Consider the following 9,119-nt stretch of genomic DNA (forward strand, 5'->3'; position numbering starts at 1 on the left):
GGTTATCAGGATCTTCTCCACGGGAGTACAGCAGGAGCATTGTCAGTTCATTGGTGTTAAGAAAATGCTTAGGGAGAGAAATGTCACTTATGCAAAACGATTCCCAGTGCACCTAAAATTCTCATTTAGGAATATGCTATACTTCTTTACTGTTCCGGATGAAGCAGTGAAGTTCATAGAAGCGCACATCCCCCTGCATGACCACAGGCCTGGACTTATGGAGAATGACTAAATGACTGTAGCTGCCTTGTCATTGCTGCACCCCTCACCTATGTTTAGCTCAATGATCTTCCGCTATGCGAGCTGTTGGCACCTCCAGTGACTGTGTCCCACCTAATGTGTTGAGTACCCCATACCTGGGCTGGCTCCACTGGCTCGGTGACAGCGCCTCACTGCAGACCCTTGCAACCCTGTTGCTCAACTGCTCTTATCAAACAAATGCTTATGTTTCTAGACCATCAAATAGTGAGGCATTTGAAATGTGTTGTTGGGGTATGTGCTACATCACTTGTTTGTATTTTTCGTGGTTTACTGCTTGGCTCTCTCGATTTTGCAATTAGGTAGGGGACGGGAATAATCGCCACATTGCGCAGTTGGTAAGTTTCTTACTGTATCTCCTAGGAAGTTGGTAACATGGCAGCGATGCACCCCACTGCAGCTGCAACGGTTCATTTTGGTGTTCTGTTGTGCACAAGCCTATGTTGGGCCTGTGTCATTTGTAAGCCAAGTTGAGGAGGGCCCACTGGAATGAAATTAGAGGGGGGAGGGTCACACTGCTGGTCTGGAAGGGGCAGTGAGGGTGGGGGGAGAGTATTTTGTGGTATGTTACACGGAAAAAGGCGAGGTGGAGTGACGGTGCACATGGTGCGCGAGTGACATGGTGTCAACGTTAATGCAATTCTATGTAAGTGCAGACGAGACAGCTGGGATGTCCCTTGAAGCTATGACATGGCCACCCGGATAATGACATGGAACGTCTGAGGGATAGGCAACTTTACTAAGGCGTGCAGAATAGCGGCTTACGCACCAAGACACAGGGTGAAGATACTCCTGCTGCAGGAGAACCATGCTCTGGGATGGCTGGCGTCATGCCTAGCACCATCTTGGGGCCCCAATAGGTTTTTCACAACATCCTCTACACAGTCCGGGGGGGTGATGACGCTCATTCATAAATTGGTTAAATTTGTGCTGAAGAAAAGCCACATTGACCCGGAGGGAAGATATGTCATCCTATACTGCGCACTGGCAAATGAGGAGTATTTGTTGGTAAACACATATGGCCCTAATGTAGATACTCCAGAATTCTTTAAAGCTATTGTCACATTACTGATGGGATACATCGGGGTTCCTATAATTTGGGGGGGTATGAATTTGATAATGGACAGTGACCTTGATAGAATGGGAACGGCTCAGAGAGCCCTGTCCAGGGTGGCTAAGAGATTACATATGCACATTATATCACTCAGCATGTGCAATGTCTGGAGAAACCTACATCCCCAACTGAGAGAATACACCTTTTATTCATCTGTGCATGATAGCTCATCCAGGATAGATCTAATTTTCGCGACAGGCACACTACTGGGTAGGGTGGTGGACACCCAGATACTCACATGCATTATATCAGACCATGCCCCAGTTGTGATGCTTGTGGAGCTAGGGACAGCTCCACCACCCCACTCAGCTTGGCGCTTCAAATCTGAAGCACTATTGGATATAGTGTTTAAAGCAGAGATCCTCTCGGACATAAAAACCTTCTTTGAATGTAATACACAACAGGACACGACCAGTGGGGTCCGGTGGGAGGATTTTAAGGTATACATAAGGGGCATGGCGATCTCCCGGGAAGTGGGAATATTGAAAACCATTAGGAGGGACCTGGCCCGCTCTGAAGCTAAATTAAAAGATTTGGAACGTGATTGTGCAGGGAGGAATTGGAAACGTATGAATCCCATGCCCAAAGAGAAATAAAATACTTTGCCCGCCCATTTGCAGCAAGGAAATGTGGGGAAGGCGATAGACCGGGGAGAACGCTTGCTAGACTGGTCCGCGCAGAAGGTGGCAGGACCCATATTAAATGTGTGAGGGATAACCATGGTGTCCAACAATGGTCAGATCAACAGATACTTGAAATCTTCTCAAAATTCTACAGAGACCTGTACACACCACAACATGAACACAATTTGCAAGACATTTGTGAATTACTTGACCAAATCCCCATGACACAAATCTTCCAAGTGACCAGGGAACAACTGGATACCCCAATAACACTGGAGGAAATAGTTAAGGCCATCACAGACCTCATGAGCAGCAAAGCCGCAGGGCCGGATGGCCTCACACCAGAATTCTATCAGGAGCACATAGCATTGCTTGCACCTCGACTGTTCAAGGTATGGTTTGAATCGCTTTGCGTATCAGCTCTCCCTCCCTCAATGCGAGAGGCGATTATAACGGTCCTCCTCAAGCCTGGCAAACCCAGTGACGAGTGTGTATCTCACAGACCACTGTCACTTATGAACATTGACACCAAGATACTCGCCAAGGATATAGGTAATAGATTTCTCCCGATAATTACGTATTTGGTACATGAGGACCAGTGCGCATTTGTGCCAGGGCGGTTGACATCCCTTAACATCAGAAGGCTGTTTAATGTTCTTTCCAGGATAGACCAGGGGGCTGACGCCGTGGCGGTCACATTGGATGCTCAAAAGGCCTTTGATATGATCTCAGGGCAATACATATGGGTAGTCCTGGAGAAAATGGGGATTGGTCAGTGCATGATTCAAAGAACAATGTAGTTCCCATTGGTAATAGGAACTCCCGTCCCCTGCACACCATTCAAATATGGAAAAATAGTTTTCCAAACAAATCTCAAAATTGTTTCGTAATTTTTAAATAGTTATTCTGTCATACAATCTCAAAGACGGTTTTTTTTATCCACATTCAACCTCAACGTGTTTCTAAATTACAATTTACAATTCAATCCACAGTTTTCACACTTTTCAAATAATTTGATATTTAATAAATGTTTTAATTTATACTCAAAATATATCTAGCATAAATTTGTTATTTACTTTTGAGTTCACTTTACTCCAATAACTTTAGTTATGCAAGTAACAAAACAAAAAATTAGTTGTTTTCACCAATGCAACAAAATTAAAAAGGTAGCTCAACGCGTTTCGAGAGATTTGACTCTCTTCTTCAGGAGCACTAACACTATTTTCTTCAGACTCTAATCTCTCATTTTCTGATTCTTCATGATAATGTCCAAACAATGATATAATGATTTTAGAAAGAGAACTTCATCCCTCTTTAGTAAACGAACACTCCTTCGTCAGTTTCCGTTGCAACTATTCCATTGTGAAATGATGGAAACGTCATCCTTCTAAGTTTCCCAATTCGTTTTTGATTATCTGTGAATGATAGGATATGTTTATGTGTTACTAAATGTCCTTTGTATTGTCGAATGCTGTGTCATTATACTTCAAAACTATGTAATATCCAATCATACCTGTGTGTTCCTATCGGAACGGATAACACCTCTTCCCAGATTTCAAATGCCAGTTATGTTTCTTAACACAATTCCGACTTGGTATTCTGCTGAATGTTCAATCGACTTCACGGTGCTTATACCTCTCTCTTCGTATATAACCGTTTCCTCCCTGTGTTATAGCCATAATTTACGTCAATACATTATCTAGCTTGCCCGTGTTCACATGTGTTGCAAAAAATAATTAATTTAAGGAACTTCCTCTGTTTACCTGAGCCAGTAGTAAAATGCTGCCGTGAACGTTCCTTAACTCCACACTCCTATTCTCTCCTTTCACTGTGTCTCCGTGAGTGTCTCTATCTGTTGAGGATGTTCACTGTTAGTGTTGTTTAAACATCTTGTCCATGTAGCACTTAATAAGTCTAAATTTCGATACCAAATCGTTTTAATTTTACCTGAACTGACTGTTCCACCGTCCCCGCACTGCTTCTTCTTGTTTCCAAGTTAGCCTGGTTGCCTGGCAACTAGTACCTTTATACTCATGTGATCATGTCACCTGATTCTTCGAAATTATGGGAATCGTAGTTTACATTTTTTCATCGAATGCGAGTTAAAGCTCAAATGTGATAAAAGGTGAGCGTTATGGGAGAAATAAGCGTTCTAAATGCGTGTATTGACTATTTCTGTTGAGTTTTACTCAAGACCCATGATACTAGGGTCGTAAAGATCTATGATCCTGTTCCTTATTGTCATTGGTATTTACGTGATCTACTCACATGATTCTAAGGAATTACGGGAATCATAGTTTTTGAAGTTCAACCTTTTTCTTTTTTCTTATATGGGATACGATCCTTTTGACTTAAATCACTGAACGTTATAAGCAGGGTGACCGTACTTGCATTAATTATGTCTGTGGAATATTACCCGATGAGAGCCGTTGTGTTTGTACGTAATAGTGCATTATGGAACTCAAAGTCCCTATGAGTAGTTCTCTTTTCTACCTGTGTTACAGAGTCTCTTCTCCCAAGTGCATTTATTGTAATATTAGTTGATAATTTTACCTTTTCTCCCCAATGTTCCGGATCATTTTTCCATCAGATCACAATGTAATTTACATTTTTGTTGCTCCTCTTTTCAAACACATTTATCTATTTCTCCGACTTTCTGCAGTACCGCCCCCATTTTTAGTTGTAATTTATAGGGCTGCCCAATGCCCTAATCTTGTACATCTTTTTCATAAAAATGAGCTTAAGCTGTATTCCTCATTCATTCCTTTCGGTTCCAGGGCATCTAACTTGTGAATCCAGAACATTTCTCTGCGTGTTAATATTTGTTCTAAATTCCCACCTCTGGGTGGTTTCATGATTGTTTCCACGATTACAAATTTTAGTTGTGAAATCGTGTGATTCTGCTCTTTAAAATGTCTTGCCACAGGTGATTTTATATTGCCAGTTCTGATATTAGATTTATGTTCTGAAATACGGTCTTTGGCACGTCTGATAGTTTGCCCCACATAATATTTGCCACATGGACAGATTAATCCATATATGACACATTTACTTTCACATGTTGCATAATGTTGTAGGTTTATTTTTTGTCCTGTGTATGGATGTCTTATTGTCGGACCCTTTTGTACGTTGTTACATTGACTGCAATTCAAGCAGGGGAACGTACCCTTCTTTGGTTTCCCAAGAAATCTTTGTTGTATCTTGCTAACCCTTTCTGCTTTAACTAATGAATCTCGTAAGTTCTTTCCTCTGATATATGCCATTAGTGGTGGTTCTGGAAAGAGACCACTAATTTGTGGGTCTAACCTTGTGATTTTCCAGTTTTTTTGTAGCGTCCTTTTGATGTGTGCACTCTTTGTTGAATATTTTGTAAGGTAGATCAATGGAGGATTACTTCTATGTTCCTTCCGTTGTTGTTTTAGGAGTTCTGTCCTTTTCTTCAGTTTACATTTCTCTTTGGCTTGAGATAAAATCATTTCTGGAAATCCCCTCTCTTTGAATCTCTCTATCTGTTCCTTCTCCGTGTCTTCATATGTGTCTTCTTTCGAAATAATCCGTTTTATTCTTTGGAGTTGGCTCAATGGTAAATTCTTTTTTAAATGATGTGGATGATGACTTGTAAAAAACAAGCTGTTATTCACATCTGTAGGTTTCCTGAACACTGTTGTATGTAATTTTCTTTGTTCTGGGAATATTTTCACGTCCAAAAAGTGAATTGCTGGATCGCCTACCGCTAGGGTAAACTTAATTCGGTTATTGCATGTATTCAGATATTCGAAAAATGATTCTAACTCCTGCTTGGTACCTTTCCAAATGGCAAATATGTCATCTATATACCGTCTCCACATGGCCAAATGCATTGACCATGTGGGGTGTGCCAGTATATATTGAGTTTCAAAGTGAAACATGAAAATGTTAGCATATGCTGGGGCCATTGCTGACCCCATTGATGTACCAGATGTTTGTAGGTAGTATTTACCTTGAAGCCTGAAATAGTTGTTGTTTAGTACTATTTTTGCTAATTCTATAGCAAATACTTGATTCCCTGGAAAAAACTCTTGTTTGAGTAATATCCATTCTAAGGCTTCCAGTCCTTCTTCATGTGGGATCGATGTGTATAATGATTGAACATCTAATGTGAAAAGGATCCAATCATCCTCCATTAGGTTAATGTTGTTCAAGACATTCAAAAAATGTGTCGTGTCTCTCAGGTATGTTGAAGTAGTTTGTACAATTGGTTGAAGTAGTTTGTCTAAATATCTTGATAATGGATCGAACACGCTCTCTGTGGCTGCCACAATTGGCCTAAAAGGAGGATTCTCAAGATTTATATGAACTTTAGGAAGGCCATAGAAAACTGGCAAAATTGGATTCTTATTAATCAAAAAGTCTTTTGTTTTTTCTGTTATCCATTCTTCAGCGGCAGCCTTGTTCACTATCTCTTCTACCATTCGTTGAATTTCCAATGTAGGATTGTTGTCTAAGATCATATATGTATTGCTATCTTCAAGAAGGGTCAAGCATCCTTGTTTGTATAAATTTGCATCCATTATTACAATTGCTCCACCTTTATCTGCGGGTTTAATTTCAATTGTCCTGTCATTCGACAATTCCCTCAGGATTCTCAGTTGATGTTTCCGGAGATTTTGGCCTCTAATATCCATATATTTAATAGATTTAAGATCCTTTTTCATCTTCATTTCAAAACGGTCCAATGTAGTATTTTTGACATTTGGACAGAATGTACTTTTGGCTTTCATTTCCAAGCTGTCGAAAGTTACTGATCTTTCCTGTATTGGTGGAATTGAATCAAAAAATAACTTCAATTTCATCTTTCTGACGAACTTGAACAGATTTACCTCTTCGTTAAAAAGATTTGTTTGATTCGTTGGTACAAATGATAAACCTAGTTCCAGCAGATCCAATTGTTGTTTTGAAAATATTTTGCTTGAAATGTTTATAATTAACTTTAGGTTTTCTTTCTGCTTCTTAGATTTCTTCCTCCCTCTTCGCGCTCGGCGTCTTCTAAAAAAAAGGGCCGGTAAGTTACTCTGATTTTCTGGTATTGGGGTAATGGATACTGTTGTGATCCCCGATGTTGAGGGTACCCCTGTTGTTGGTTGAGTGGGCCTATTTTCCTTTCCTTCACTCGATGCGTCACTTGATGGATCTGTGCTTTTACTTCCTCTTCTTGGTTTATTTTGAAAGGGTGCTTGTTTGTCTTTGTCTTGAAATTGTTGATTCTGTCGATGATAATATTCTTGCCAAGTATATACTATGTCTCTCGCATAATCTAGAGTATCTCTACGATATTTTCAAATCTTTCTTTGTTCAATGTCTTTCTTGTAAGAGTCCAACTTTTGATTGGTTGAGGCTAGGATGTTCGTAAGCTCCTCCACAGACGTTAATGTAATAAGTTGTTCTTTCAGTTCTGTTATTTCCGTATCTAGTTTTATTAATGATGATGCAAGTTCTTCTATTGTTAAAAGAATTAAGTCTAATGAACATTTATTAAGAATACGTTCCCATCTCGCTACAAAGTCATTGTTCTCTTTACAGAGAGTCGGTTTCAAGTATATTCTTAAACCTCTTGGAATTTTTTGGGATTTGTAGTATTCAGTTAAGGTGGTGGCATGTAGGTTTTGGGCTATTTCTCGTCTGATTAGTCTTTCTAAGTTGTTGATTATTTTCTCTGGATTGTCTTGAGTAGTTGTTGGTTTCCCTGTACTTTTAATTAAGCCCAATATTCGGCTTGCTTCTTCCTGTGAAAAAGCTAGCGTGTGCTTTCCTCATTCTATTGTTTTTTTTTTTTTTTCAGTGCATGATTCAATACATAAAGCTCTTACATACATGTCCCACGGCCAAAGTCTTAGTCAATTCTTTCACCTAAAGCTCCTTTGAGCTGCGCAGGCGCACCAGAAAAGGCTGCCTATTCTCCCCTATCCTATTTGCATTAGTTATTGAGCCGATGGCTGACTACACCCCAGCGCGTCACTCTGGCAAGGGCATACAACTAAAGGATGCCCCTGAGATAATATCACTCTATGCAGAAGACGTGCTGTTATACGTCAGGAACCCATCCACCTATTTAGATCCCATCATACGTGACATTACTAAGATAGGTACCTTCTCAGGCTTTACTATCAACTACTCCAAGTCTGAGATCTTCTCCCTCACCACCACGACCCCACAGCCAGCATGCGAATACCCTCTCCGTTGGTCCCCGGGTGGCATCAGGGATCTGAGGGTTCAAATATCACTGTCCAAAATGACCTTGATAACTGACAACTACACCGCCAAGGTGCAACACTTGGAGTCGAAAGTAACTAAGTGGCGATCTCTCCCGCTATTGTTAGCCGGGAAACTAACACTGATCAAGATGATTCTGGTCCCCAAACTCCTATACATCTTTGTAAACGTGCCGGTTTGGCCCAGACAACAATACTTCGACAATCTGCACAAAATGGGCACCCAATTTCTAGGTCATGCTGGCGCGGTTCGGAATAAATGGGAACACATGGCTCTACCCTATGAGAAAGGGGGCTTCACCGCTCCTAACCTGACCCTTTATTGGATTGCTGCACAAGCCCAGCTTGCCACGTACTGGTATAAGCACCCTACCACTCCATCACACGTCAAATTGGAGAAACTTGCAACAGCTGTGGTCAATGTCATGACACTAGTCCTTCATCACAAATACGAAACTGATGCTTTTTCTGACCCCATAGCATCCACTCTGAAGGAGTGGCAACATCTCCTCGATCTGGAATCTGATCCACGCCCCTATTATAAATGGCTCCCTATCTGGCAGCTCCCACCGGCTTGAACCCACGCACAATGAACTTCTTTCCCAGTGTTGGCTAGAACTGGGGTATCAAGCTCTGACTGACCTCTTTCCTGACGGGAAGTTTATCATCCCACCGAAATGGCGCCCCGGTCATTCCAGCTCGGCGCTAGAGATGCTACAGTACTACAGACTCCGGGCTGCAGTCAGGGATAGGTGGTCATATTACCCAAATGAACCCCCAGATACTCCCGCATTAGAATATATTGCCAACTCTAGCAATAGTTAAGGAATAGACGAGGGATGGTCTCCGCACTCTATAAAACTTTGCTGTCAAAAT

Source organism: Ambystoma mexicanum, chromosome 5p, assembly GCF_040938575.1.
Source record: "Ambystoma mexicanum isolate Mex_15411 chromosome 5p, UKY_AmexF1_1, whole genome shotgun sequence".
Lineage (NCBI taxonomy): Eukaryota > Metazoa > Chordata > Amphibia > Caudata > Ambystomatidae > Ambystoma > Ambystoma mexicanum.